The 20,728-nt window shown below is 56.3% G+C and overlaps 69 non-coding genes across 69 annotated transcripts; all 69 read left to right on the forward strand.

The window, feature by feature from the left end:
• The first annotated feature begins 193 nt into the window (after nucleotides 1-193).
• Nucleotides 194-312, forward strand: LOC147783455 (5S ribosomal RNA). Its single transcript, XR_015417565.1, has one exon. It is a non-coding gene; the product is annotated as a 5S ribosomal RNA (ribosomal RNA).
• Nucleotides 313-445: 133 nt separating this feature from the next.
• On the forward strand, nucleotides 446-564 carry LOC147783456 (5S ribosomal RNA). Its single transcript, XR_015417360.1, has one exon. It is a non-coding gene; the product is annotated as a 5S ribosomal RNA (ribosomal RNA).
• A 219-nt stretch (nucleotides 565-783) lies between these two features.
• Nucleotides 784-902, forward strand: LOC147783457 (5S ribosomal RNA). The gene has a single exon (XR_015417361.1). It is a non-coding gene; the product is annotated as a 5S ribosomal RNA (ribosomal RNA).
• A 133-nt stretch (nucleotides 903-1,035) lies between these two features.
• Nucleotides 1,036-1,154, forward strand: LOC147783458 (5S ribosomal RNA). Its single transcript, XR_015417362.1, has one exon. It is a non-coding gene; the product is annotated as a 5S ribosomal RNA (ribosomal RNA).
• A 219-nt stretch (nucleotides 1,155-1,373) lies between these two features.
• LOC147783459 (5S ribosomal RNA) lies at nucleotides 1,374-1,492 on the forward strand. The gene has a single exon (XR_015417364.1). It is a non-coding gene; the product is annotated as a 5S ribosomal RNA (ribosomal RNA).
• Nucleotides 1,493-1,711: 219 nt separating this feature from the next.
• On the forward strand, nucleotides 1,712-1,830 carry LOC147783460 (5S ribosomal RNA). The gene has a single exon (XR_015417365.1). It is a non-coding gene; the product is annotated as a 5S ribosomal RNA (ribosomal RNA).
• Nucleotides 1,831-1,963: 133 nt separating this feature from the next.
• On the forward strand, nucleotides 1,964-2,082 carry LOC147783461 (5S ribosomal RNA). Its single transcript, XR_015417366.1, has one exon. It is a non-coding gene; the product is annotated as a 5S ribosomal RNA (ribosomal RNA).
• A 219-nt stretch (nucleotides 2,083-2,301) lies between these two features.
• On the forward strand, nucleotides 2,302-2,420 carry LOC147783462 (5S ribosomal RNA). Its single transcript, XR_015417367.1, has one exon. It is a non-coding gene; the product is annotated as a 5S ribosomal RNA (ribosomal RNA).
• A 133-nt stretch (nucleotides 2,421-2,553) lies between these two features.
• LOC147783463 (5S ribosomal RNA) lies at nucleotides 2,554-2,672 on the forward strand. Its single transcript, XR_015417368.1, has one exon. It is a non-coding gene; the product is annotated as a 5S ribosomal RNA (ribosomal RNA).
• A 219-nt stretch (nucleotides 2,673-2,891) lies between these two features.
• On the forward strand, nucleotides 2,892-3,010 carry LOC147783464 (5S ribosomal RNA). The gene has a single exon (XR_015417369.1). It is a non-coding gene; the product is annotated as a 5S ribosomal RNA (ribosomal RNA).
• A 133-nt stretch (nucleotides 3,011-3,143) lies between these two features.
• Nucleotides 3,144-3,262, forward strand: LOC147783465 (5S ribosomal RNA). The gene has a single exon (XR_015417370.1). It is a non-coding gene; the product is annotated as a 5S ribosomal RNA (ribosomal RNA).
• A 219-nt stretch (nucleotides 3,263-3,481) lies between these two features.
• On the forward strand, nucleotides 3,482-3,600 carry LOC147783466 (5S ribosomal RNA). Its single transcript, XR_015417371.1, has one exon. It is a non-coding gene; the product is annotated as a 5S ribosomal RNA (ribosomal RNA).
• Nucleotides 3,601-3,733: 133 nt separating this feature from the next.
• Nucleotides 3,734-3,852, forward strand: LOC147783467 (5S ribosomal RNA). The gene has a single exon (XR_015417372.1). It is a non-coding gene; the product is annotated as a 5S ribosomal RNA (ribosomal RNA).
• A 219-nt stretch (nucleotides 3,853-4,071) lies between these two features.
• Nucleotides 4,072-4,190, forward strand: LOC147783468 (5S ribosomal RNA). Its single transcript, XR_015417373.1, has one exon. It is a non-coding gene; the product is annotated as a 5S ribosomal RNA (ribosomal RNA).
• Nucleotides 4,191-4,323: 133 nt separating this feature from the next.
• Nucleotides 4,324-4,442, forward strand: LOC147783469 (5S ribosomal RNA). Its single transcript, XR_015417375.1, has one exon. It is a non-coding gene; the product is annotated as a 5S ribosomal RNA (ribosomal RNA).
• A 219-nt stretch (nucleotides 4,443-4,661) lies between these two features.
• LOC147783470 (5S ribosomal RNA) lies at nucleotides 4,662-4,780 on the forward strand. Its single transcript, XR_015417376.1, has one exon. It is a non-coding gene; the product is annotated as a 5S ribosomal RNA (ribosomal RNA).
• A 133-nt stretch (nucleotides 4,781-4,913) lies between these two features.
• On the forward strand, nucleotides 4,914-5,032 carry LOC147783471 (5S ribosomal RNA). The gene has a single exon (XR_015417377.1). It is a non-coding gene; the product is annotated as a 5S ribosomal RNA (ribosomal RNA).
• A 219-nt stretch (nucleotides 5,033-5,251) lies between these two features.
• LOC147783472 (5S ribosomal RNA) lies at nucleotides 5,252-5,370 on the forward strand. The gene has a single exon (XR_015417378.1). It is a non-coding gene; the product is annotated as a 5S ribosomal RNA (ribosomal RNA).
• Nucleotides 5,371-5,589: 219 nt separating this feature from the next.
• On the forward strand, nucleotides 5,590-5,708 carry LOC147783473 (5S ribosomal RNA). Its single transcript, XR_015417379.1, has one exon. It is a non-coding gene; the product is annotated as a 5S ribosomal RNA (ribosomal RNA).
• Nucleotides 5,709-5,841: 133 nt separating this feature from the next.
• On the forward strand, nucleotides 5,842-5,960 carry LOC147783474 (5S ribosomal RNA). Its single transcript, XR_015417380.1, has one exon. It is a non-coding gene; the product is annotated as a 5S ribosomal RNA (ribosomal RNA).
• A 219-nt stretch (nucleotides 5,961-6,179) lies between these two features.
• Nucleotides 6,180-6,298, forward strand: LOC147783475 (5S ribosomal RNA). The gene has a single exon (XR_015417381.1). It is a non-coding gene; the product is annotated as a 5S ribosomal RNA (ribosomal RNA).
• Nucleotides 6,299-6,431: 133 nt separating this feature from the next.
• Nucleotides 6,432-6,550, forward strand: LOC147783476 (5S ribosomal RNA). The gene has a single exon (XR_015417382.1). It is a non-coding gene; the product is annotated as a 5S ribosomal RNA (ribosomal RNA).
• A 219-nt stretch (nucleotides 6,551-6,769) lies between these two features.
• On the forward strand, nucleotides 6,770-6,888 carry LOC147783477 (5S ribosomal RNA). Its single transcript, XR_015417383.1, has one exon. It is a non-coding gene; the product is annotated as a 5S ribosomal RNA (ribosomal RNA).
• A 219-nt stretch (nucleotides 6,889-7,107) lies between these two features.
• Nucleotides 7,108-7,226, forward strand: LOC147783478 (5S ribosomal RNA). Its single transcript, XR_015417384.1, has one exon. It is a non-coding gene; the product is annotated as a 5S ribosomal RNA (ribosomal RNA).
• Nucleotides 7,227-7,359: 133 nt separating this feature from the next.
• On the forward strand, nucleotides 7,360-7,478 carry LOC147783479 (5S ribosomal RNA). The gene has a single exon (XR_015417386.1). It is a non-coding gene; the product is annotated as a 5S ribosomal RNA (ribosomal RNA).
• A 219-nt stretch (nucleotides 7,479-7,697) lies between these two features.
• Nucleotides 7,698-7,816, forward strand: LOC147783480 (5S ribosomal RNA). Its single transcript, XR_015417387.1, has one exon. It is a non-coding gene; the product is annotated as a 5S ribosomal RNA (ribosomal RNA).
• Nucleotides 7,817-7,949: 133 nt separating this feature from the next.
• LOC147783481 (5S ribosomal RNA) lies at nucleotides 7,950-8,068 on the forward strand. The gene has a single exon (XR_015417388.1). It is a non-coding gene; the product is annotated as a 5S ribosomal RNA (ribosomal RNA).
• A 219-nt stretch (nucleotides 8,069-8,287) lies between these two features.
• LOC147783482 (5S ribosomal RNA) lies at nucleotides 8,288-8,406 on the forward strand. Its single transcript, XR_015417389.1, has one exon. It is a non-coding gene; the product is annotated as a 5S ribosomal RNA (ribosomal RNA).
• Nucleotides 8,407-8,539: 133 nt separating this feature from the next.
• Nucleotides 8,540-8,658, forward strand: LOC147783483 (5S ribosomal RNA). The gene has a single exon (XR_015417390.1). It is a non-coding gene; the product is annotated as a 5S ribosomal RNA (ribosomal RNA).
• Nucleotides 8,659-8,877: 219 nt separating this feature from the next.
• LOC147783484 (5S ribosomal RNA) lies at nucleotides 8,878-8,996 on the forward strand. Its single transcript, XR_015417391.1, has one exon. It is a non-coding gene; the product is annotated as a 5S ribosomal RNA (ribosomal RNA).
• Nucleotides 8,997-9,215: 219 nt separating this feature from the next.
• Nucleotides 9,216-9,334, forward strand: LOC147783485 (5S ribosomal RNA). Its single transcript, XR_015417558.1, has one exon. It is a non-coding gene; the product is annotated as a 5S ribosomal RNA (ribosomal RNA).
• Nucleotides 9,335-9,467: 133 nt separating this feature from the next.
• Nucleotides 9,468-9,586, forward strand: LOC147783486 (5S ribosomal RNA). Its single transcript, XR_015417392.1, has one exon. It is a non-coding gene; the product is annotated as a 5S ribosomal RNA (ribosomal RNA).
• Nucleotides 9,587-9,805: 219 nt separating this feature from the next.
• Nucleotides 9,806-9,924, forward strand: LOC147783487 (5S ribosomal RNA). The gene has a single exon (XR_015417393.1). It is a non-coding gene; the product is annotated as a 5S ribosomal RNA (ribosomal RNA).
• Nucleotides 9,925-10,057: 133 nt separating this feature from the next.
• Nucleotides 10,058-10,176, forward strand: LOC147783488 (5S ribosomal RNA). The gene has a single exon (XR_015417394.1). It is a non-coding gene; the product is annotated as a 5S ribosomal RNA (ribosomal RNA).
• A 219-nt stretch (nucleotides 10,177-10,395) lies between these two features.
• On the forward strand, nucleotides 10,396-10,514 carry LOC147783489 (5S ribosomal RNA). The gene has a single exon (XR_015417571.1). It is a non-coding gene; the product is annotated as a 5S ribosomal RNA (ribosomal RNA).
• A 133-nt stretch (nucleotides 10,515-10,647) lies between these two features.
• Nucleotides 10,648-10,766, forward strand: LOC147783490 (5S ribosomal RNA). The gene has a single exon (XR_015417395.1). It is a non-coding gene; the product is annotated as a 5S ribosomal RNA (ribosomal RNA).
• Nucleotides 10,767-10,985: 219 nt separating this feature from the next.
• On the forward strand, nucleotides 10,986-11,104 carry LOC147783491 (5S ribosomal RNA). Its single transcript, XR_015417397.1, has one exon. It is a non-coding gene; the product is annotated as a 5S ribosomal RNA (ribosomal RNA).
• Nucleotides 11,105-11,237: 133 nt separating this feature from the next.
• LOC147783492 (5S ribosomal RNA) lies at nucleotides 11,238-11,356 on the forward strand. The gene has a single exon (XR_015417398.1). It is a non-coding gene; the product is annotated as a 5S ribosomal RNA (ribosomal RNA).
• Nucleotides 11,357-11,575: 219 nt separating this feature from the next.
• LOC147783493 (5S ribosomal RNA) lies at nucleotides 11,576-11,694 on the forward strand. The gene has a single exon (XR_015417399.1). It is a non-coding gene; the product is annotated as a 5S ribosomal RNA (ribosomal RNA).
• Nucleotides 11,695-11,827: 133 nt separating this feature from the next.
• On the forward strand, nucleotides 11,828-11,946 carry LOC147783494 (5S ribosomal RNA). Its single transcript, XR_015417400.1, has one exon. It is a non-coding gene; the product is annotated as a 5S ribosomal RNA (ribosomal RNA).
• A 219-nt stretch (nucleotides 11,947-12,165) lies between these two features.
• On the forward strand, nucleotides 12,166-12,284 carry LOC147783495 (5S ribosomal RNA). Its single transcript, XR_015417401.1, has one exon. It is a non-coding gene; the product is annotated as a 5S ribosomal RNA (ribosomal RNA).
• Nucleotides 12,285-12,417: 133 nt separating this feature from the next.
• Nucleotides 12,418-12,536, forward strand: LOC147783496 (5S ribosomal RNA). Its single transcript, XR_015417402.1, has one exon. It is a non-coding gene; the product is annotated as a 5S ribosomal RNA (ribosomal RNA).
• Nucleotides 12,537-12,755: 219 nt separating this feature from the next.
• On the forward strand, nucleotides 12,756-12,874 carry LOC147783497 (5S ribosomal RNA). Its single transcript, XR_015417403.1, has one exon. It is a non-coding gene; the product is annotated as a 5S ribosomal RNA (ribosomal RNA).
• A 133-nt stretch (nucleotides 12,875-13,007) lies between these two features.
• LOC147783498 (5S ribosomal RNA) lies at nucleotides 13,008-13,126 on the forward strand. The gene has a single exon (XR_015417404.1). It is a non-coding gene; the product is annotated as a 5S ribosomal RNA (ribosomal RNA).
• Nucleotides 13,127-13,345: 219 nt separating this feature from the next.
• On the forward strand, nucleotides 13,346-13,464 carry LOC147783499 (5S ribosomal RNA). Its single transcript, XR_015417405.1, has one exon. It is a non-coding gene; the product is annotated as a 5S ribosomal RNA (ribosomal RNA).
• A 219-nt stretch (nucleotides 13,465-13,683) lies between these two features.
• On the forward strand, nucleotides 13,684-13,802 carry LOC147783500 (5S ribosomal RNA). The gene has a single exon (XR_015417406.1). It is a non-coding gene; the product is annotated as a 5S ribosomal RNA (ribosomal RNA).
• Nucleotides 13,803-13,935: 133 nt separating this feature from the next.
• On the forward strand, nucleotides 13,936-14,054 carry LOC147783501 (5S ribosomal RNA). Its single transcript, XR_015417408.1, has one exon. It is a non-coding gene; the product is annotated as a 5S ribosomal RNA (ribosomal RNA).
• Nucleotides 14,055-14,273: 219 nt separating this feature from the next.
• LOC147783502 (5S ribosomal RNA) lies at nucleotides 14,274-14,392 on the forward strand. Its single transcript, XR_015417409.1, has one exon. It is a non-coding gene; the product is annotated as a 5S ribosomal RNA (ribosomal RNA).
• Nucleotides 14,393-14,525: 133 nt separating this feature from the next.
• On the forward strand, nucleotides 14,526-14,644 carry LOC147783503 (5S ribosomal RNA). Its single transcript, XR_015417410.1, has one exon. It is a non-coding gene; the product is annotated as a 5S ribosomal RNA (ribosomal RNA).
• Nucleotides 14,645-14,863: 219 nt separating this feature from the next.
• Nucleotides 14,864-14,982, forward strand: LOC147783504 (5S ribosomal RNA). The gene has a single exon (XR_015417411.1). It is a non-coding gene; the product is annotated as a 5S ribosomal RNA (ribosomal RNA).
• A 219-nt stretch (nucleotides 14,983-15,201) lies between these two features.
• LOC147783505 (5S ribosomal RNA) lies at nucleotides 15,202-15,320 on the forward strand. Its single transcript, XR_015417412.1, has one exon. It is a non-coding gene; the product is annotated as a 5S ribosomal RNA (ribosomal RNA).
• A 133-nt stretch (nucleotides 15,321-15,453) lies between these two features.
• LOC147783506 (5S ribosomal RNA) lies at nucleotides 15,454-15,572 on the forward strand. Its single transcript, XR_015417413.1, has one exon. It is a non-coding gene; the product is annotated as a 5S ribosomal RNA (ribosomal RNA).
• Nucleotides 15,573-15,791: 219 nt separating this feature from the next.
• LOC147783507 (5S ribosomal RNA) lies at nucleotides 15,792-15,910 on the forward strand. The gene has a single exon (XR_015417414.1). It is a non-coding gene; the product is annotated as a 5S ribosomal RNA (ribosomal RNA).
• A 133-nt stretch (nucleotides 15,911-16,043) lies between these two features.
• LOC147783508 (5S ribosomal RNA) lies at nucleotides 16,044-16,162 on the forward strand. The gene has a single exon (XR_015417415.1). It is a non-coding gene; the product is annotated as a 5S ribosomal RNA (ribosomal RNA).
• Nucleotides 16,163-16,381: 219 nt separating this feature from the next.
• On the forward strand, nucleotides 16,382-16,500 carry LOC147783509 (5S ribosomal RNA). Its single transcript, XR_015417416.1, has one exon. It is a non-coding gene; the product is annotated as a 5S ribosomal RNA (ribosomal RNA).
• A 133-nt stretch (nucleotides 16,501-16,633) lies between these two features.
• LOC147783510 (5S ribosomal RNA) lies at nucleotides 16,634-16,752 on the forward strand. Its single transcript, XR_015417417.1, has one exon. It is a non-coding gene; the product is annotated as a 5S ribosomal RNA (ribosomal RNA).
• A 219-nt stretch (nucleotides 16,753-16,971) lies between these two features.
• On the forward strand, nucleotides 16,972-17,090 carry LOC147783511 (5S ribosomal RNA). Its single transcript, XR_015417419.1, has one exon. It is a non-coding gene; the product is annotated as a 5S ribosomal RNA (ribosomal RNA).
• Nucleotides 17,091-17,223: 133 nt separating this feature from the next.
• LOC147783512 (5S ribosomal RNA) lies at nucleotides 17,224-17,342 on the forward strand. The gene has a single exon (XR_015417420.1). It is a non-coding gene; the product is annotated as a 5S ribosomal RNA (ribosomal RNA).
• A 219-nt stretch (nucleotides 17,343-17,561) lies between these two features.
• On the forward strand, nucleotides 17,562-17,680 carry LOC147783513 (5S ribosomal RNA). The gene has a single exon (XR_015417421.1). It is a non-coding gene; the product is annotated as a 5S ribosomal RNA (ribosomal RNA).
• Nucleotides 17,681-17,813: 133 nt separating this feature from the next.
• LOC147783514 (5S ribosomal RNA) lies at nucleotides 17,814-17,932 on the forward strand. The gene has a single exon (XR_015417422.1). It is a non-coding gene; the product is annotated as a 5S ribosomal RNA (ribosomal RNA).
• A 219-nt stretch (nucleotides 17,933-18,151) lies between these two features.
• LOC147783515 (5S ribosomal RNA) lies at nucleotides 18,152-18,270 on the forward strand. Its single transcript, XR_015417423.1, has one exon. It is a non-coding gene; the product is annotated as a 5S ribosomal RNA (ribosomal RNA).
• Nucleotides 18,271-18,489: 219 nt separating this feature from the next.
• On the forward strand, nucleotides 18,490-18,608 carry LOC147783516 (5S ribosomal RNA). The gene has a single exon (XR_015417425.1). It is a non-coding gene; the product is annotated as a 5S ribosomal RNA (ribosomal RNA).
• Nucleotides 18,609-18,741: 133 nt separating this feature from the next.
• On the forward strand, nucleotides 18,742-18,860 carry LOC147783517 (5S ribosomal RNA). Its single transcript, XR_015417426.1, has one exon. It is a non-coding gene; the product is annotated as a 5S ribosomal RNA (ribosomal RNA).
• Nucleotides 18,861-19,079: 219 nt separating this feature from the next.
• Nucleotides 19,080-19,198, forward strand: LOC147783518 (5S ribosomal RNA). Its single transcript, XR_015417427.1, has one exon. It is a non-coding gene; the product is annotated as a 5S ribosomal RNA (ribosomal RNA).
• Nucleotides 19,199-19,331: 133 nt separating this feature from the next.
• On the forward strand, nucleotides 19,332-19,450 carry LOC147783519 (5S ribosomal RNA). The gene has a single exon (XR_015417428.1). It is a non-coding gene; the product is annotated as a 5S ribosomal RNA (ribosomal RNA).
• A 219-nt stretch (nucleotides 19,451-19,669) lies between these two features.
• Nucleotides 19,670-19,788, forward strand: LOC147783520 (5S ribosomal RNA). The gene has a single exon (XR_015417429.1). It is a non-coding gene; the product is annotated as a 5S ribosomal RNA (ribosomal RNA).
• A 133-nt stretch (nucleotides 19,789-19,921) lies between these two features.
• Nucleotides 19,922-20,040, forward strand: LOC147783521 (5S ribosomal RNA). Its single transcript, XR_015417431.1, has one exon. It is a non-coding gene; the product is annotated as a 5S ribosomal RNA (ribosomal RNA).
• A 219-nt stretch (nucleotides 20,041-20,259) lies between these two features.
• On the forward strand, nucleotides 20,260-20,378 carry LOC147783522 (5S ribosomal RNA). Its single transcript, XR_015417432.1, has one exon. It is a non-coding gene; the product is annotated as a 5S ribosomal RNA (ribosomal RNA).
• A 133-nt stretch (nucleotides 20,379-20,511) lies between these two features.
• On the forward strand, nucleotides 20,512-20,630 carry LOC147783523 (5S ribosomal RNA). Its single transcript, XR_015417433.1, has one exon. It is a non-coding gene; the product is annotated as a 5S ribosomal RNA (ribosomal RNA).
• The last annotated feature ends 98 nt before the right edge of the window (nucleotides 20,631-20,728 follow it).

Below are 20,728 nucleotides of genomic sequence, written 5' to 3' on the forward strand. Positions count from 1 at the left end.
TTCAATTTCTCCCCGTTCTTTTCTTCCTTTCTTTACAAATGGCAACCTCGCACGCTCACGCCCATCGCGTTTCTTCTCCCCGACGTGTCCGCGCGGGCCCCGCCGGCCGTTCCCAGCACGTGCGTGCACCCACCGTCGCCTCGATCATGCCCACCCCGCATGCGTTAAATGCAATTTGTGCGCATGGCATGTCGGGTGCGATCATACCAGCACTAATGCACCGGATCCCATCAGAACTCCGCAGTTAAGCGTGCTTGGGCGAGAGTAGTACTAAGTTGGATGACCACTTGGGAAGTCCTCGTGTTGCACCCCTTTTTTATATTTCTTCTCCCCGACGTGTCCGCGCGGGCCCCGCCGGCCGTTCCCAGCACGTGCGTGCACCCACCGTCGCCTCGATCATGCCCACCCCGCATGCGTTAAATGCAATTTGTGCGCATGGCATGTCGGGTGCGATCATACCAGCACTAATGCACCGGATCCCATCAGAACTCCGCAGTTAAGCGTGCTTGGGCGAGAGTAGTACTAAGTTGGGTGACCACTTGGGAAGTCCTCGTGTTGCACCCCTTTTTTATATTTCTTTTGCTCGTTACTTCAATTTCTCCCCGTTCTTTTCTTCCTTTCTTTACAAATGGCAACCTCGCACGCTCACGCCCATCGCGTTTCTTCTCCCCGACGTGTCCGCGCGGGCCCCGCCGGCCGTTCCCAGCACGTGCGTGCACCCACCGTCGCCTCGATCATGCCCACCCCGCATGCGTTAAATGCAATTTGTGCGCATGGCATGTCGGGTGCGATCATACCAGCACTAATGCACCGGATCCCATCAGAACTCCGCAGTTAAGCGTGCTTGGGCGAGAGTAGTACTAAGTTGGGTGACCACTTGGGAAGTCCTCGTGTTGCACCCCTTTTTTATATTTCTTCTCCCCGACGTGTCCGCGCGGGCCCCGCCGGCCGTTCCCAGCACGTGCGTGCACCCACCGTCGCCTCGATCATGCCCACCCCGCATGCGTTAAATGCAATTTGTGCGCATGACATGTCGGGTGCGATCATACCAGCACTAATGCACCGGATCCCATCAGAACTCCGCAGTTAAGCGTGCTTGGGCGAGAGTAGTACTAAGTTGGGTGACCACTTGGGAAGTCCTCGTGTTGCACCCCTTTTTTATATTTCTTTTGCTCGTTACTTCAATTTCTCCCCGTTCTTTTCTTCCTTTCTTTACAAATGGCAACCTCGCACGCTCACGCCCATCGCGTTTCTTCTCCCCGACGTGTCCGCGCGGGCCCCGCCGGCCGTTCCCAGCACGTGCGTGCACCCACCGTCGCCTCGATCATGCCCACCCCGCATGCGTTAAATGCAATTTGTGCGCATGGCATGTCGGGTGCGATCATACCAGCACTAATGCACCGGATCCCATCAGAACTCCGCAGTTAAGCGTGCTTGGGCGAGAGTAGTACTAAGTTGGGTGACCACTTGGGAAGTCCTCGTGTTGCACCCCTTTTTTATATTTCTTTTGCTCGTTACTTCAATTTCTCCCCGTTCTTTTCTTCCTTTCTTTACAAATGGCAACCTCGCACGCTCACGCCCATCGCGTTTCTTCTCCCCGACGTGTCCGCGCGGGCCCCGCCGGCCGTTCCCAGCACGTGCGTGCACCCACCGTCGCCTCGATCATGCCCACCCCGCATGCGTTAAATGCAATTTGTGCGCATGGCATGTCGGGTGCGATCATACCAGCACTAATGCACCGGATCCCATCAGAACTCCGCAGTTAAGCGTGCTTGGGCGAGAGTAGTACTAAGTTGGGTGACCACTTGGGAAGTCCTCGTGTTGCACCCCTTTTTTATATTTCTTCTCCCCGACGTGTCCGCGCGGGCCCCGCCGGCCGTTCCCAGCACGTGCGTGCACCCACCGTCGCCTCGATCATGCCCACCCCGCATGCGTTAAATGCAATTTGTGCGCATGACATGTCGGGTGCGATCATACCAGCACTAATGCACCGGATCCCATCAGAACTCCGCAGTTAAGCGTGCTTGGGCGAGAGTAGTACTAAGTTGGGTGACCACTTGGGAAGTCCTCGTGTTGCACCCCTTTTTTATATTTCTTTTGCTCGTTACTTCAATTTCTCCCCGTTCTTTTCTTCCTTTCTTTACAAATGGCAACCTCGCACGCTCACGCCCATCGCGTTTCTTCTCCCCGACGTGTCCGCGCGGGCCCCGCCGGCCGTTCCCAGCACGTGCGTGCACCCACCGTCGCCTCGATCATGCCCACCCCGCATGCGTTAAATGCAATTTGTGCGCATGGCATGTCGGGTGCGATCATACCAGCACTAATGCACCGGATCCCATCAGAACTCCGCAGTTAAGCGTGCTTGGGCGAGAGTAGTACTAAGTTGGGTGACCACTTGGGAAGTCCTCGTGTTGCACCCCTTTTTTATATTTCTTCTCCCCGACGTGTCCGCGCGGGCCCCGCCGGCCGTTCCCAGCACGTGCGTGCACCCACCGTCGCCTCGATCATGCCCACCCCGCATGCGTTAAATGCAATTTGTGCGCATGGCATGTCGGGTGCGATCATACCAGCACTAATGCACCGGATCCCATCAGAACTCCGCAGTTAAGCGTGCTTGGGCGAGAGTAGTACTAAGTTGGGTGACCACTTGGGAAGTCCTCGTGTTGCACCCCTTTTTTATATTTCTTTTGCTCGTTACTTCAATTTCTCCCCGTTCTTTTCTTCCTTTCTTTACAAATGGCAACCTCGCACGCTCACGCCCATCGCGTTTCTTCTCCCCGACGTGTCCGCGCGGGCCCCGCCGGCCGTTCCCAGCACGTGCGTGCACCCACCGTCGCCTCGATCATGCCCACCCCGCATGCGTTAAATGCAATTTGTGCGCATGGCATGTCGGGTGCGATCATACCAGCACTAATGCACCGGATCCCATCAGAACTCCGCAGTTAAGCGTGCTTGGGCGAGAGTAGTACTAAGTTGGGTGACCACTTGGGAAGTCCTCGTGTTGCACCCCTTTTTTATATTTCTTCTCCCCGACGTGTCCGCGCGGGCCCCGCCGGCCGTTCCCAGCACGTGCGTGCACCCACCGTCGCCTCGATCATGCCCACCCCGCATGCGTTAAATGCAATTTGTGCGCATGGCATGTCGGGTGCGATCATACCAGCACTAATGCACCGGATCCCATCAGAACTCCGCAGTTAAGCGTGCTTGGGCGAGAGTAGTACTAAGTTGGGTGACCACTTGGGAAGTCCTCGTGTTGCACCCCTTTTTTATATTTCTTTTGCTCGTTACTTCAATTTCTCCCCGTTCTTTTCTTCCTTTCTTTACAAATGGCAACCTCGCACGCTCACGCCCATCGCGTTTCTTCTCCCCGACGTGTCCGCGCGGGCCCCGCCGGCCGTTCCCAGCACGTGCGTGCACCCACCGTCGCCTCGATCATGCCCACCCCGCATGCGTTAAATGCAATTTGTGCGCATGGCATGTCGGGTGCGATCATACCAGCACTAATGCACCGGATCCCATCAGAACTCCGCAGTTAAGCGTGCTTGGGCGAGAGTAGTACTAAGTTGGGTGACCACTTGGGAAGTCCTCGTGTTGCACCCCTTTTTTATATTTCTTCTCCCCGACGTGTCCGCGCGGGCCCCGCCGGCCGTTCCCAGCACGTGCGTGCACCCACCGTCGCCTCGATCATGCCCACCCCGCATGCGTTAAATGCAATTTGTGCGCATGACATGTCGGGTGCGATCATACCAGCACTAATGCACCGGATCCCATCAGAACTCCGCAGTTAAGCGTGCTTGGGCGAGAGTAGTACTAAGTTGGGTGACCACTTGGGAAGTCCTCGTGTTGCACCCCTTTTTTATATTTCTTTTGCTCGTTACTTCAATTTCTCCCCGTTCTTTTCTTCCTTTCTTTACAAATGGCAACCTCGCACGCTCACGCCCATCGCGTTTCTTCTCCCCGACGTGTCCGCGCGGGCCCCGCCGGCCGTTCCCAGCACGTGCGTGCACCCACCGTCGCCTCGATCATGCCCACCCCGCATGCGTTAAATGCAATTTGTGCGCATGGCATGTCGGGTGCGATCATACCAGCACTAATGCACCGGATCCCATCAGAACTCCGCAGTTAAGCGTGCTTGGGCGAGAGTAGTACTAAGTTGGGTGACCACTTGGGAAGTCCTCGTGTTGCACCCCTTTTTTATATTTCTTCTCCCCGACGTGTCCGCGCGGGCCCCGCCGGCCGTTCCCAGCACGTGCGTGCACCCACCGTCGCCTCGATCATGCCCACCCCGCATGCGTTAAATGCAATTTGTGCGCATGGCATGTCGGGTGCGATCATACCAGCACTAATGCACCGGATCCCATCAGAACTCCGCAGTTAAGCGTGCTTGGGCGAGAGTAGTACTAAGTTGGGTGACCACTTGGGAAGTCCTCGTGTTGCACCCCTTTTTTATATTTCTTTTGCTCGTTACTTCAATTTCTCCCCGTTCTTTTCTTCCTTTCTTTACAAATGGCAACCTCGCACGCTCACGCCCATCGCGTTTCTTCTCCCCGACGTGTCCGCGCGGGCCCCGCCGGCCGTTCCCAGCACGTGCGTGCACCCACCGTCGCCTCGATCATGCCCACCCCGCATGCGTTAAATGCAATTTGTGCGCATGGCATGTCGGGTGCGATCATACCAGCACTAATGCACCGGATCCCATCAGAACTCCGCAGTTAAGCGTGCTTGGGCGAGAGTAGTACTAAGTTGGGTGACCACTTGGGAAGTCCTCGTGTTGCACCCCTTTTTTATATTTCTTCTCCCCGACGTGTCCGCGCGGGCCCCGCCGGCCGTTCCCAGCACGTGCGTGCACCCACCGTCGCCTCGATCATGCCCACCCCGCATGCGTTAAATGCAATTTGTGCGCATGACATGTCGGGTGCGATCATACCAGCACTAATGCACCGGATCCCATCAGAACTCCGCAGTTAAGCGTGCTTGGGCGAGAGTAGTACTAAGTTGGGTGACCACTTGGGAAGTCCTCGTGTTGCACCCCTTTTTTATATTTCTTTTGCTCGTTACTTCAATTTCTCCCCGTTCTTTTCTTCCTTTCTTTACAAATGGCAACCTCGCACGCTCACGCCCATCGCGTTTCTTCTCCCCGACGTGTCCGCGCGGGCCCCGCCGGCCGTTCCCAGCACGTGCGTGCACCCACCGTCGCCTCGATCATGCCCACCCCGCATGCGTTAAATGCAATTTGTGCGCATGGCATGTCGGGTGCGATCATACCAGCACTAATGCACCGGATCCCATCAGAACTCCGCAGTTAAGCGTGCTTGGGCGAGAGTAGTACTAAGTTGGGTGACCACTTGGGAAGTCCTCGTGTTGCACCCCTTTTTTATATTTCTTTTGCTCGTTACTTCAATTTCTCCCCGTTCTTTTCTTCCTTTCTTTACAAATGGCAACCTCGCACGCTCACGCCCATCGCGTTTCTTCTCCCCGACGTGTCCGCGCGGGCCCCGCCGGCCGTTCCCAGCACGTGCGTGCACCCACCGTCGCCTCGATCATGCCCACCCCGCATGCGTTAAATGCAATTTGTGCGCATGGCATGTCGGGTGCGATCATACCAGCACTAATGCACCGGATCCCATCAGAACTCCGCAGTTAAGCGTGCTTGGGCGAGAGTAGTACTAAGTTGGGTGACCACTTGGGAAGTCCTCGTGTTGCACCCCTTTTTTATATTTCTTCTCCCCGACGTGTCCGCGCGGGCCCCGCCGGCCGTTCCCAGCACGTGCGTGCACCCACCGTCGCCTCGATCATGCCCACCCCGCATGCGTTAAATGCAATTTGTGCGCATGGCATGTCGGGTGCGATCATACCAGCACTAATGCACCGGATCCCATCAGAACTCCGCAGTTAAGCGTGCTTGGGCGAGAGTAGTACTAAGTTGGGTGACCACTTGGGAAGTCCTCGTGTTGCACCCCTTTTTTATATTTCTTTTGCTCGTTACTTCAATTTCTCCCCGTTCTTTTCTTCCTTTCTTTACAAATGGCAACCTCGCACGCTCACGCCCATCGCGTTTCTTCTCCCCGACGTGTCCGCGCGGGCCCCGCCGGCCGTTCCCAGCACGTGCGTGCACCCACCGTCGCCTCGATCATGCCCACCCCGCATGCGTTAAATGCAATTTGTGCGCATGGCATGTCGGGTGCGATCATACCAGCACTAATGCACCGGATCCCATCAGAACTCCGCAGTTAAGCGTGCTTGGGCGAGAGTAGTACTAAGTTGGGTGACCACTTGGGAAGTCCTCGTGTTGCACCCCTTTTTTATATTTCTTCTCCCCGACGTGTCCGCGCGGGCCCCGCCGGCCGTTCCCAGCACGTGCGTGCACCCACCGTCGCCTCGATCATGCCCACCCCGCATGCGTTAAATGCAATTTGTGCGCATGACATGTCGGGTGCGATCATACCAGCACTAATGCACCGGATCCCATCAGAACTCCGCAGTTAAGCGTGCTTGGGCGAGAGTAGTACTAAGTTGGGTGACCACTTGGGAAGTCCTCGTGTTGCACCCCTTTTTTATATTTCTTTTGCTCGTTACTTCAATTTCTCCCCGTTCTTTTCTTCCTTTCTTTACAAATGGCAACCTCGCACGCTCACGCCCATCGCGTTTCTTCTCCCCGACGTGTCCGCGCGGGCCCCGCCGGCCGTTCCCAGCACGTGCGTGCACCCACCGTCGCCTCGATCATGCCCACCCCGCATGCGTTAAATGCAATTTGTGCGCATGGCATGTCGGGTGCGATCATACCAGCACTAATGCACCGGATCCCATCAGAACTCCGCAGTTAAGCGTGCTTGGGCGAGAGTAGTACTAAGTTGGGTGACCACTTGGGAAGTCCTCGTGTTGCACCCCTTTTTTATATTTCTTTTGCTCGTTACTTCAATTTCTCCCCGTTCTTTTCTTCCTTTCTTTACAAATGGCAACCTCGCACGCTCACGCCCATCGCGTTTCTTCTCCCCGACGTGTCCGCGCGGGCCCCGCCGGCCGTTCCCAGCACGTGCGTGCACCCACCGTCGCCTCGATCATGCCCACCCCGCATGCGTTAAATGCAATTTGTGCGCATGGCATGTCGGGTGCGATCATACCAGCACTAATGCACCGGATCCCATCAGAACTCCGCAGTTAAGCGTGCTTGGGCGAGAGTAGTACTAAGTTGGGTGACCACTTGGGAAGTCCTCGTGTTGCACCCCTTTTTTATATTTCTTCTCCCCGACGTGTCCGCGCGGGCCCCGCCGGCCGTTCCCAGCACGTGCGTGCACCCACCGTCGCCTCGATCATGCCCACCCCGCATGCGTTAAATGCAATTTGTGCGCATGACATGTCGGGTGCGATCATACCAGCACTAATGCACCGGATCCCATCAGAACTCCGCAGTTAAGCGTGCTTGGGCGAGAGTAGTACTAAGTTGGGTGACCACTTGGGAAGTCCTCGTGTTGCACCCCTTTTTTATATTTCTTTTGCTCGTTACTTCAATTTCTCCCCGTTCTTTTCTTCCTTTCTTTACAAATGGCAACCTCGCACGCTCACGCCCATCGCGTTTCTTCTCCCCGACGTGTCCGCGCGGGCCCCGCCGGCCGTTCCCAGCACGTGCGTGCACCCACCGTCGCCTCGATCATGCCCACCCCGCATGCGTTAAATGCAATTTGTGCGCATGGCATGTCGGGTGCGATCATACCAGCACTAATGCACCGGATCCCATCAGAACTCCGCAGTTAAGCGTGCTTGGGCGAGAGTAGTACTAAGTTGGGTGACCACTTGGGAAGTCCTCGTGTTGCACCCCTTTTTTATATTTCTTCTCCCCGACGTGTCCGCGCGGGCCCCGCCGGCCGTTCCCAGCACGTGCGTGCACCCACCGTCGCCTCGATCATGCCCACCCCGCATGCGTTAAATGCAATTTGTGCGCATGGCATGTCGGGTGCGATCATACCAGCACTAATGCACCGGATCCCATCAGAACTCCGCAGTTAAGCGTGCTTGGGCGAGAGTAGTACTAAGTTGGGTGACCACTTGGGAAGTCCTCGTGTTGCACCCCTTTTTTATATTTCTTTTGCTCGTTACTTCAATTTCTCCCCGTTCTTTTCTTCCTTTCTTTACAAATGGCAACCTCGCACGCTCACGCCCATCGCGTTTCTTCTCCCCGACGTGTCCGCGCGGGCCCCGCCGGCCGTTCCCAGCACGTGCGTGCACCCACCGTCGCCTCGATCATGCCCACCCCGCATGCGTTAAATGCAATTTGTGCGCATGGCATGTCGGGTGCGATCATACCAGCACTAATGCACCGGATCCCATCAGAACTCCGCAGTTAAGCGTGCTTGGGCGAGAGTAGTACTAAGTTGGGTGACCACTTGGGAAGTCCTCGTGTTGCACCCCTTTTTTATATTTCTTCTCCCCGACGTGTCCGCGCGGGCCCCGCCGGCCGTTCCCAGCACGTGCGTGCACCCACCGTCGCCTCGATCATGCCCACCCCGCATGCGTTAAATGCAATTTGTGCGCATGACATGTCGGGTGCGATCATACCAGCACTAATGCACCGGATCCCATCAGAACTCCGCAGTTAAGCGTGCTTGGGCGAGAGTAGTACTAAGTTGGGTGACCACTTGGGAAGTCCTCGTGTTGCACCCCTTTTTTATATTTCTTTTGCTCGTTACTTCAATTTCTCCCCGTTCTTTTCTTCCTTTCTTTACAAATGGCAACCTCGCACGCTCACGCCCATCGCGTTTCTTCTCCCCGACGTGTCCGCGCGGGCCCCGCCGGCCGTTCCCAGCACGTGCGTGCACCCACCGTCGCCTCGATCATGCCCACCCCGCATGCGTTAAATGCAATTTGTGCGCATGGCATGTCGGGTGCGATCATACCAGCACTAATGCACCGGATCCCATCAGAACTCCGCAGTTAAGCGTGCTTGGGCGAGAGTAGTACTAAGTTGGGTGACCACTTGGGAAGTCCTCGTGTTGCACCCCTTTTTTATATTTCTTTTGCTCGTTACTTCAATTTCTCCCCGTTCTTTTCTTCCTTTCTTTACAAATGGCAACCTCGCACGCTCACGCCCATCGCGTTTCTTCTCCCCGACGTGTCCGCGCGGGCCCCGCCGGCCGTTCCCAGCACGTGCGTGCACCCACCGTCGCCTCGATCATGCCCACCCCGCATGCGTTAAATGCAATTTGTGCGCATGGCATGTCGGGTGCGATCATACCAGCACTAATGCACCGGATCCCATCAGAACTCCGCAGTGAAGCGTGCTTGGGCGAGAGTAGTACTAAGTTGGGTGACCACTTGGGAAGTCCTCGTGTTGCACCCCTTTTTTATATTTCTTCTCCCCGACGTGTCCGCGCGGGCCCCGCCGGCCGTTCCCAGCACGTGCGTGCACCCACCGTCGCCTCGATCATGCCCACCCCGCATGCGTTAAATGCAATTTGTGCGCATGACATGTCGGGTGCGATCATACCAGCACTAATGCACCGGATCCCATCAGAACTCCGCAGTTAAGCGTGCTTGGGCGAGAGTAGTACTAAGTTGGGTGACCACTTGGGAAGTCCTCGTGTTGCACCCCTTTTTTATATTTCTTTTGCTCGTTACTTCAATTTCTCCCCGTTCTTTTCTTCCTTTCTTTACAAATGGCAACCTCGCACGCTCACGCCCATCGCGTTTCTTCTCCCCGACGTGTCCGCGCGGGCCCCGCCGGCCGTTCCCAGCACGTGCGTGCACCCACCGTCGCCTCGATCATGCCCACCCCGCATGCGTTAAATGCAATTTGTGCGCATGGCATGTCGGGTGCGATCATACCAGCACTAATGCACCGGATCCCATCAGAACTCCGCAGTTAAGCGTGCTTGGGCGAGAGTAGTACTAAGTTGGGTGACCACTTGGGAAGTCCTCGTGTTGCACCCCTTTTTTATATTTCTTCTCCCCGACGTGTCCGCGCGGGCCCCGCCGGCCGTTCCCAGCACGTGCGTGCACCCACCGTCGCCTCGATCATGCCCACCCCGCATGCGTTAAATGCAATTTGTGCGCATGGCATGTCGGGTGCGATCATACCAGCACTAATGCACCGGATCCCATCAGAACTCCGCAGTTAAGCGTGCTTGGGCGAGAGTAGTACTAAGTTGGGTGACCACTTGGGAAGTCCTCGTGTTGCACCCCTTTTTTATATTTCTTTTGCTCGTTACTTCAATTTCTCCCCGTTCTTTTCTTCCTTTCTTTACAAATGGCAACCTCGCACGCTCACGCCCATCGCGTTTCTTCTCCCCGACGTGTCCGCGCGGGCCCCGCCGGCCGTTCCCAGCACGTGCGTGCACCCACCGTCGCCTCGATCATGCCCACCCCGCATGCGTTAAATGCAATTTGTGCGCATGGCATGTCGGGTGCGATCATACCAGCACTAATGCACCGGATCCCATCAGAACTCCGCAGTTAAGCGTGCTTGGGCGAGAGTAGTACTAAGTTCGGTGACCACTTGGGAAGTCCTCGTGTTGCACCCCTTTTTTATATTTCTTCTCCCCGACGTGTCCGCGCGGGCCCCGCCGGCCGTTCCCAGCACGTGCGTGCACCCACCGTCGCCTCGATCATGCCCACCCCGCATGCGTTAAATGCAATTTGTGCGCATGACATGTCGGGTGCGATCATACCAGCACTAATGCACCGGATCCCATCAGAACTCCGCAGTTAAGCGTGCTTGGGCGAGAGTAGTACTAAGTTGGGTGACCACTTGGGAAGTCCTCGTGTTGCACCCCTTTTTTATATTTCTTTTGCTCGTTACTTCAATTTCTCCCCGTTCTTTTCTTCCTTTCTTTACAAATGGCAACCTCGCACGCTCACGCCCATCGCGTTTCTTCTCCCCGACGTGTCCGCGCGGGCCCCGCCGGCCGTTCCCAGCACGTGCGTGCACCCACCGTCGCCTCGATCATGCCCACCCCGCATGCGTTAAATGCAATTTGTGCGCATGGCATGTCGGGTGCGATCATACCAGCACTAATGCACCGGATCCCATCAGAACTCCGCAGTTAAGCGTGCTTGGGCGAGAGTAGTACTAAGTTGGGTGACCACTTGGGAAGTCCTCGTGTTGCACCCCTTTTTTATATTTCTTCTCCCCGACGTGTCCGCGCGGGCCCCGCCGGCCGTTCCCAGCACGTGCGTGCACCCACCGTCGCCTCGATCATGCCCACCCCGCATGCGTTAAATGCAATTTGTGCGCATGGCATGTCGGGTGCGATCATACCAGCACTAATGCACCGGATCCCATCAGAACTCCGCAGTTAAGCGTGCTTGGGCGAGAGTAGTACTAAGTTGGGTGACCACTTGGGAAGTCCTCGTGTTGCACCCCTTTTTTATATTTCTTTTGCTCGTTACTTCAATTTCTCCCCGTTCTTTTCTTCCTTTCTTTACAAATGGCAACCTCGCACGCTCACGCCCATCGCGTTTCTTCTCCCCGACGTGTCCGCGCGGGCCCCGCCGGCCGTTCCCAGCACGTGCGTGCACCCACCGTCGCCTCGATCATGCCCACCCCGCATGCGTTAAATGCAATTTGTGCGCATGGCATATCGGGTGCGATCATACCAGCACTAATGCACCGGATCCCATCAGAACTCCGCAGTTAAGCGTGCTTGGGCGAGAGTAGTACTAAGTTGGGTGACCACTTGGGAAGTCCTCGTGTTGCACCCCTTTTTTATATTTCTTCTCCCCGACGTGTCCGCGCGGGCCCCGCCGGCCGTTCCCAGCACGTGCGTGCACCCACCGTCGCCTCGATCATGCCCACCCCGCATGCGTTAAATGCAATTTGTGCGCATGACATGTCGGGTGCGATCATACCAGCACTAATGCACCGGATCCCATCAGAACTCCGCAGTTAAGCGTGCTTGGGCGAGAGTAGTACTAAGTTGGGTGACCACTTGGGAAGTCCTCGTGTTGCACCCCTTTTTTATATTTCTTTTGCTCGTTACTTCAATTTCTCCCCGTTCTTTTCTTCCTTTCTTTACAAATGGCAACCTCGCACGCTCACGCCCATCGCGTTTCTTCTCCCCGACGTGTCCGCGCGGGCCCCGCCGGCCGTTCCCAGCACGTGCGTGCACCCACCGTCGCCTCGATCATGCCCACCCCGCATGCGTTAAATGCAATTTGTGCGCATGGCATGTCGGGTGCGATCATACCAGCACTAATGCACCGGATCCCATCAGAACTCCGCAGTTAAGCGTGCTTGGGCGAGAGTAGTACTAAGTTGGGTGACCACTTGGGAAGTCCTCGTGTTGCACCCCTTTTTTATATTTCTTCTCCCCGACGTGTCCGCGCGGGCCCCGCCGGCCGTTCCCAGCACGTGCGTGCACCCACCGTCGCCTCGATCATGCCCACCCCGCATGCGTTAAATGCAATTTGTGCGCATGGCATGTCGGGTGCGATCATACCAGCACTAATGCACCGGATCCCATCAGAACTCCGCAGTTAAGCGTGCTTGGGCGAGAGTAGTACTAAGTTGGGTGACCACTTGGGAAGTCCTCGTGTTGCACCCCTTTTTTATATTTCTTTTGCTCGTTACTTCAATTTCTCCCCGTTCTTTTCTTCCTTTCTTTACAAATGGCAACCTCGCACGCTCACGCCCATCGCGTTTCTTCTCCCCGACGTGTCCGCGCGGGCCCCGCCGGCCGTTCCCAGCACGTGCGTGCACCCACCGTCGCCTCGATCATGCCCACCCCGCATGCGTTAAATGCAATTTGTGCGCATGGCATGTCGGGTGCGATCATACCAGCACTAATGCACCGGATCCCATCAGAACTCCGCAGTTAAGCGTGCTTGGGCGAGAGTAGTACTAAGTTGGGTGACCACTTGGGAAGTCCTCGTGTTGCACCCCTTTTTTATATTTCTTCTCCCCGACGTGTCCGCGCGGGCCCCGCCGGCCGTTCCCAGCACGTGCGTGCACCCACCGTCGCCTCGATCATGCCCACCCCGCATGCGTTAAATGCAATTTGTGCGCATGACATGTCGGGTGCGATCATACCAGCACTAATGCACCGGATCCCATCAGAACTCCGCAGTTAAGCGTGCTTGGGCGAGAGTAGTACTAAGTTGGGTGACCACTTGGGAAGTCCTCGTGTTGCACCCCTTTTTTATATTTCTTTTGCTCGTTACTTCAATTTCTCCCCGTTCTTTTCTTCCTTTCTTTACAAATGGCAACCTCGCACGCTCACGCCCATCGCGTTTCTTCTCCCCGACGTGTCCGCGCGGGCCCCGCCGGCCGTTCCCAGCACGTGCGTGCACCCACCGTCGCCTCGATCATGCCCACCCCGCATGCGTTAAATGCAATTTGTGCGCATGGCATGTCGGGTGCGATCATACCAGCACTAATGCACCGGATCCCATCAGAACTCCGCAGTTAAGCGTGCTTGGGCGAGAGTAGTACTAAGTTGGGTGACCACTTGGGAAGTCCTCGTGTTGCACCCCTTTTTTATATTTCTTTTGCTCGTTACTTCAATTTCTCCCCGTTCTTTTCTTCCTTTCTTTACAAATGGCAACCTCGCACGCTCACGCCCATCGCGTTTCTTCTCCCCGACGTGTCCGCGCGGGCCCCGCCGGCCGTTCCCAGCACGTGCGTGCACCCACCGTCGCCTCGATCATGCCCACCCCGCATGCGTTAAATGCAATTTGTGCGCATGGCATGTCGGGTGCGATCATACCAGCACTAATGCACCGGATCCCATCAGAACTCCGCAGTTAAGCGTGCTTGGGCGAGAGTAGTACTAAGTTGGGTGACCACTTGGGAAGTCCTCGTGTTGCACCCCTTTTTTATATTTCTTCTCCCCGACGTGTCCGCGCGGGCCCCGCCGGCCGTTCCCAGCACGTGCGTGCACCCACCGTCGCCTCGATCATGCCCACCCCGCATGCGTTAAATGCAATTTGTGCGCATGGCATGTCGGGTGCGATCATACCAGCACTAATGCACCGGATCCCATCAGAACTCCGCAGTTAAGCGTGCTTGGGCGAGAGTAGTACTAAGTTGGGTGACCACTTGGGAAGTCCTCGTGTTGCACCCCTTTTTTATATTTCTTTTGCTCGTTACTTCAATTTCTCCCCGTTCTTTTCTTCCTTTCTTTACAAATGGCAACCTCGCACGCTCACGCCCATCGCGTTTCTTCTCCCCGACGTGTCCGCGCGGGCCCCGCCGGCCGTTCCCAGCACGTGCGTGCACCCACCGTCGCCTCGATCATGCCCACCCCGCATGCGTTAAATGCAATTTGTGCGCATGGCATGTCGGGTGCGATCATACCAGCACTAATGCACCGGATCCCATCAGAACTCCGCAGTTAAGCGTGCTTGGGCGAGAGTAGTACTAAGTTGGGTGACCACTTGGGAAGTCCTCGTGTTGCACCCCTTTTTTATATTTCTTCTCCCCGACGTGTCCGCGCGGGCCCCGCCGGCCGTTCCCAGCACGTGCGTGCACCCACCGTCGCCTCGATCATGCCCACCCCGCATGCGTTAAATGCAATTTGTGCGCATGACATGTCGGGTGCGATCATACCAGCACTAATGCACCGGATCCCATCAGAACTCCGCAGTTAAGCGTGCTTGGGCGAGAGTAGTACTAAGTTGGGTGACCACTTGGGAAGTCCTCGTGTTGCACCCCTTTTTTATATTTCTTTTGCTCGTTACTTCAATTTCTCCCCGTTCTTTTCTTCCTTTCTTTACAAATGGCAACCTCGCACGCTCACGCCCATCGCGTTTCTTCTCCCCGACGTGTCCGCGCGGGCCCCGCCGGCCGTTCCCAGCACGTGCGTGCACCCACCGTCGCCTCGATCATGCCCACCCTGCATGCGTTAAATGCAATTTGTGCGCATGGCATGTCGGGTGCGATCATACCAGCACTAATGCACCGGATCCCATCAGAACTCCGCAGTTAAGCGTGCTTGGGCGAGAGTAGTACTAAGTTGGGTGACCACTTGGGAAGTCCTCGTGTTGCACCCCTTTTTTATATTTCTTTTGCTCGTTACTTCAATTTCTCCCCGTTCTTTTCTTCCTTTCTTTACAAATGGCAACCTCGCACGCTCACGCCCATCGCGTTTCTTCTCCCCGACGTGTCCGCGCGGGCCCCGCCGGCCGTTCCCAGCACGTGCGTGCACCCACCGTCGCCTCGATCATGCCCACCCCGCATGCGTTAAATGCAATTTGTGCGCATGGCATGTCGGGTGCGATCATACCAGCACTAATGCACCGGATCCCATCAGAACTCCGCAGTTAAGCGTGCTTGGGCGAGAGTAGTACTAAGTTGGGTGACCACTTGGGAAGTCCTCGTGTTGCACCCCTTTTTTATATTTCTTCTCCCCGACGTGTCCGCGCGGGCCCCGCCGGCCGTTCCCAGCACGTGCGTGCACCCACCGTCGCCTCGATCATGCCCACCCCGCATGCGTTAAATGCAATTTGTGCGCATGACATGTCGGGTGCGATCATACCAGCACTAATGCACCGGATCCCATCAGAACTCCGCAGTTAAGCGTGCTTGGGCGAGAGTAGTACTAAGTTGGGTGACCACTTGGGAAGTCCTCGTGTTGCACCCCTTTTTTATATTTCTTTTGCTCGTTACTTCAATTTCTCCCCGTTCTTTTCTTCCTTTCTTTACAAATGGCAACCTCGCACGCTCACGCCCATCGCGTTTCTTCTCCCCGACGTGTCCGCGCGGGCCCCGCCGGCCGTTCCCAGCACGTGCGTGCACCCACCGTCGCCTCGATCATGCCCACCCCGCATGCGTTAAATGCAATTTGTGCGCATGGCATGTCGGGTGCGATCATACCAGCACTAATGCACCGGATCCCATCAGAACTCCGCAGTTAAGCGTGCTTGGGCGAGAGTAGTACTAAGTTGGGTGACCACTTGGGAAGTCCTCGTGTTGCACCCCTTTTTTATATTTCTTCTCCCCGACGTGTCCGCGCGGGCCCCGCCGGCCGTTCCCAGCACGTGCGTGCACCCACCGTCGCCTCGATCATGCCCACCCCGCATGCGTTAAATGCAATTTGTGCGCATGGCATGTCGGGTGCGATCATACCAGCACTAATGCACCGGATCCCATCAGAACTCCGCAGTTAAGCGTGCTTGGGCGAGAGTAGTACTAAGTTGGGTGACCACTTGGGAAGTCCTCGTGTTGCACCCCTTTTTTATATTTCTTTTGCTCGTTACTTCAATTTCTCCCCGTTCTTTTCTTCCTTTCTTTACAAATGGCAACCTCGCACGCTCACGCCCATCGCGTTTCTTCTCCCCGACGTGTCCGCGCGGGCCCCGCCGGCCGTTCCCAGCACGTGCGTGCACCCACCGTCGCCTCGATCATGCCCACCCCGCATGCGTTAAATGCAATTTGTGCGCATGGCATGTCGGGTGCGATCATACCAGCACTAATGCACCGGATCCCATCAGAACTCCGCAGTTAAGCGTGCTTGGGCGAGAGTAGTACTAAGTTGGGTGACCACTTGGGAAGTCCTCGTGTTGCACCCCTTTTTTATATTTCTTCTCCCCGACGTGTCCGCGCGGGCCCCGCCGGCCGTTCCCAGCACGTGCGTGCACCCACCGTCGCCTCGATCATGCCCACCCCGCATGCGTTAAATGCAATTTGTGCGCATGACATGTCGGGTGCGATCATACCAGCACTAATGCACCGGATCCCATCAGAACTCCGCAGTTAAGCGTGCTTGGGCGAGAGTAGTACTAAGTTGGGTGACCACTTGGGAAGTCCTCGTGTTGCACCCCTTTTTTATATTTCTTTTGCTCGTTACTTCAATTTCTCCCCGTTCTTTTCTTCCTTTCTTTACAAATGGCAACCTCGCACGCTCACGCCCATCGCGTTTCTTCTCCCCGACGTGTCCGCGCGGGCCCCGCCGGCCGTTCCCAGCACGTGCGTGCACCCACCGTCGCCTCGATCATGCCCACCCCGCATGCGTTAAATGCAATTTGTGCGCATGGCATGTCGGGTGCGATCATACCAGCACTAATGCACCGGATCCCATCAGAACTCCGCAGTTAAGCGTGCTTGGGCGAGAGTAGTACTAAGTTGGGTGACCACTTGGGAAGTCCTCGTGTTGCACCCCTTTTTTATATTTCTTCTCCCCGACGTGTCCGCGCGGGCCCCGCCGGCCGTTCCCAGCACGTGCGTGCACCCACCGTCGCCTCGATCATGCCCACCCCGCATGCGTTAAATGCAATTTGTGCGCATGGCATGTCGGGTGCGATCATACCAGCACTAATGCACCGGATCCCATCAGAACTCCGCAGTTAAGCGTGCTTGGGCGAGAGTAGTACTAAGTTGGGTGACCACTTGGGAAGTCCTCGTGTTGCACCCCTTTTTTATATTTCTTTTGCTCGTTACTTCAATTTCTCCCCGTTCTTTTCTTCCTTTCTTTACAAATGGCAACCTCGCACGCTCACGCCCATCGCGTTTCTTCTCCCCGACGTGTCCGCGCGGGCCCCGCCGGCCGTTCCCAGCACGTGCGTGCACCCACCGTCGCCTCGATCATGCCCACCCCGCATGCGTTAAATGCAATTTGTGCGCATGGCATGTCGGGTGCGATCATACCAGCACTAATGCACCGGATCCCATCAGAACTCCGCAGTTAAGCGTGCTTGGGCGAGAGTAGTACTAAGTTGGGTGACCACTTGGGAAGTCCTCGTGTTGCACCCCTTTTTTATATTTCTTCTCCCCGACGTGTCCGCGCGGGCCCCGCCGGCCGTTCCCAGCACGTGCGTGCACCCACCGTCGCCTCGATCATGCCCACCCCGCATGCGTTAAATGCAATTTGTGCGCATGACATGTCGGGTGCGATCATACCAGCACTAATGCACCGGATCCCATCAGAACTCCGCAGTTAAGCGTGCTTGGGCGAGAGTAGTACTAAGTTGGGTGACCACTTGGGAAGTCCTCGTGTTGCACCCCTTTTTTATATTTCTTTTGCTCGTTACTTCAATTTCTCCCCGTTCTTTTCTTCCTTTCTTTACAAATGGCAACCTCGCACGCTCACGCCCATCGCGTTTCTTCTCCCCGACGTGTCCGCGCGGGCCCCGCCGGCCGTTCCCAGCACGTGCGTGCACCCACCGTCGCCTCGATCATGCCCACCCCGCATGCGTTAAATGCAATTTGTGCGCATGGCATGTCGGGTGCGATCATACCAGCACTAATGCACCGGATCCCATCAGAACTCCGCAGTTAAGCGTGCTTGGGCGAGAGTAGTACTAAGTTGGGTGACCACTTGGGAAGTCCTCGTGTTGCACCCCTTTTTTATATTTCTTTTGCTCGTTACTTCAATTTCTCCCCGTTCTTTTCTTCCTTTCTTTACAAATGGCAACCTCGCACGCTCACGCCCATCGCGTTTCTTCTCCCCGACGTGTCCGCGCGGGCCCCGCCGGCCGTTCCCAGCACGTGCGTGCACCCACCGTCGCCTCGATCATGCCCACCCCGCATGCGTTAAATGCAATTTGTGCGCATGGCATGTCGGGTGCGATCATACCAGCACTAATGCACCGGATCCCATCAGAACTCCGCAGTTAAGCGTGCTTGGGCGAGAGTAGTACTAAGTTGGGTGACCACTTGGGAAGTCCTCGTGTTGCACCCCTTTTTTATATTTCTTCTCCCCGACGTGTCCGCGCGGGCCCCGCCGGCCGTTCCCAGCACGTGCGTGCACCCACCGTCGCCTCGATCATGCCCACCCCGCATGCGTTAAATGCAATTTGTGCGCATGACATGTCGGGTGCGATCATACCAGCACTAATGCACCGGATCCCATCAGAACTCCGCAGTTAAGCGTGCTTGGGCGAGAGTAGTACTAAGTTGGGTGACCACTTGGGAAGTCCTCGTGTTGCACCCCTTTTTTATATTTCTTTTGCTCGTTACTTCAATTTCTCCCCGTTCTTTTCTTCCTTTCTTTACAAATGGCAACCTCGCACGCTCACGCCCATCGCGTTTCTTCTCCCCGACGTGTCCGCGCGGGCCCCGCCGGCCGTTCCCAGCACGTGCGTGCACCCACCGTCGCCTCGATCATGCCCACCCCGCATGCGTTAAATGCAATTTGTGCGCATGGCATGTCGGGTGCGATCATACCAGCACTAATGCACCGGATCCCATCAGAACTCCGCAGTTAAGCGTGCTTGGGCGAGAGTAGTACTAAGTTGGGTGACCACTTGGGAAGTCCTCGTGTTGCACCCCTTTTTTATATTTCTTCTCCCCGACGTGTCCGCGCGGGCCCCGCCGGCCGTTCCCAGCACGTGCGTGCACCCACCGTCGCCTCGATCATGCCCACCCCGCATGCGTTAAATGCAATTTGTGCGCATGGCATGTCGGGTGCGATCATACCAGCACTAATGCACCGGATCCCATCAGAACTCCGCAGTTAAGCGTGCTTGGGCGAGAGTAGTACTAAGTTGGGTGACCACTTGGGAAGTCCTCGTGTTGCACCCCTTTTTTATATTTCTTTTGCTCGTTACTTCAATTTCTCCCCGTTCTTTTCTTCCTTTCTTTACAAATGGCAACCTCGCACGCTCACGCCCATCGCGTTTCTTCTCCCCGACGTGTCCGCGCGGGCCCCGCCGGCCGTTCCCAGCACGTGCGTGCACCCACCGTCGCCTCGATCATGCCCACCCCGCATGCGTTAAATGCAATTTGTGCGCATGGCATGTCGGGTGCGATCATACCAGCACTAATGCACCGGATCCCATCAGAACTCCGCAGTTAAGCGTGCTTGGGCGAGAGTAGTACTAAGTTGGGTGACCACTTGGGAAGTCCTCGTGTTGCACCCCTTTTTTATATTTCTTCTCCCCGACGTGTCCGCGCGGGCCCCGCCGGCCGTTCCCAGCACGTGCGTGCACCCACCGTCGCCTCGATCATGCCCACCCCGCATGCGTTAAATGCAATTTGTGCGCATGACATGTCGGGTGCGATCATACCAGCACTAATGCACCGGATCCCATCAGAACTCCGCAGTTAAGCGTGCTTGGGCGAGAGTAGTACTAAGTTGGGTGACCACTTGGGAAGTCCTCGTGTTGCACCCCTTTTTTATATTTCTTTTGCTCGTTACTTCAATTTCTCCCCGTTCTTTTCTTCCTTTCTTTACAAATGGCAACCTCGCACGCTCACGCCCATCGCGTTTCTTCTCCCCGACGTGTCCGCGCGGGCCCCGCCGGCCGTTCCCAGCACGTGCGTGCACCCACCGTCGCCTCGATCATGCCCACCCCGCATGCGTTAAATGCAATTTGTGCGCATGGCATGTCGGGTGCGATCATACCAGCACTAATGCACCGGATCCCATCAGAACTCCGCAGTTAAGCGTGCTTGGGCGAGAGTAGTACTAAGTTGGGTGACCACTTGGGAAGTCCTCGTGTTGCACCCCTTTTTTATATTTCTTCTCCCCGACGTGTCCGCGCGGGCCCCGCCGGCCGTTCCCAGCACGTGCGTGCACCCACCGTCGCCTCGATCATGCCCACCCCGCATGCGTTAAATGCAATTTGTGCGCATGGCATGTCGGGTGCGATCATACCAGCACTAATGCACCGGATCCCATCAGAACTCCGCAGTTAAGCGTGCTTGGGCGAGAGTAGTACTAAGTTGGGTGACCACTTGGGAAGTCCTCGTGTTGCACCCCTTTTTTATATTTCTTTTGCTCGTTACTTCAATTTCTCCCCGTTCTTTTCTTCCTTTCTTTACAAATGGCAACCTCGCACGCTCACGCCCATCGCGTTT

The sequence above is a fragment of the Cucurbita pepo genome, unplaced genomic scaffold (genome assembly GCF_057944985.1).
Source record: "Cucurbita pepo subsp. pepo isolate OVF unplaced genomic scaffold, ASM5794498v1 scafford_58, whole genome shotgun sequence".
In the NCBI taxonomy this organism is placed as follows: domain Eukaryota; kingdom Viridiplantae; phylum Streptophyta; class Magnoliopsida; order Cucurbitales; family Cucurbitaceae; genus Cucurbita; species Cucurbita pepo.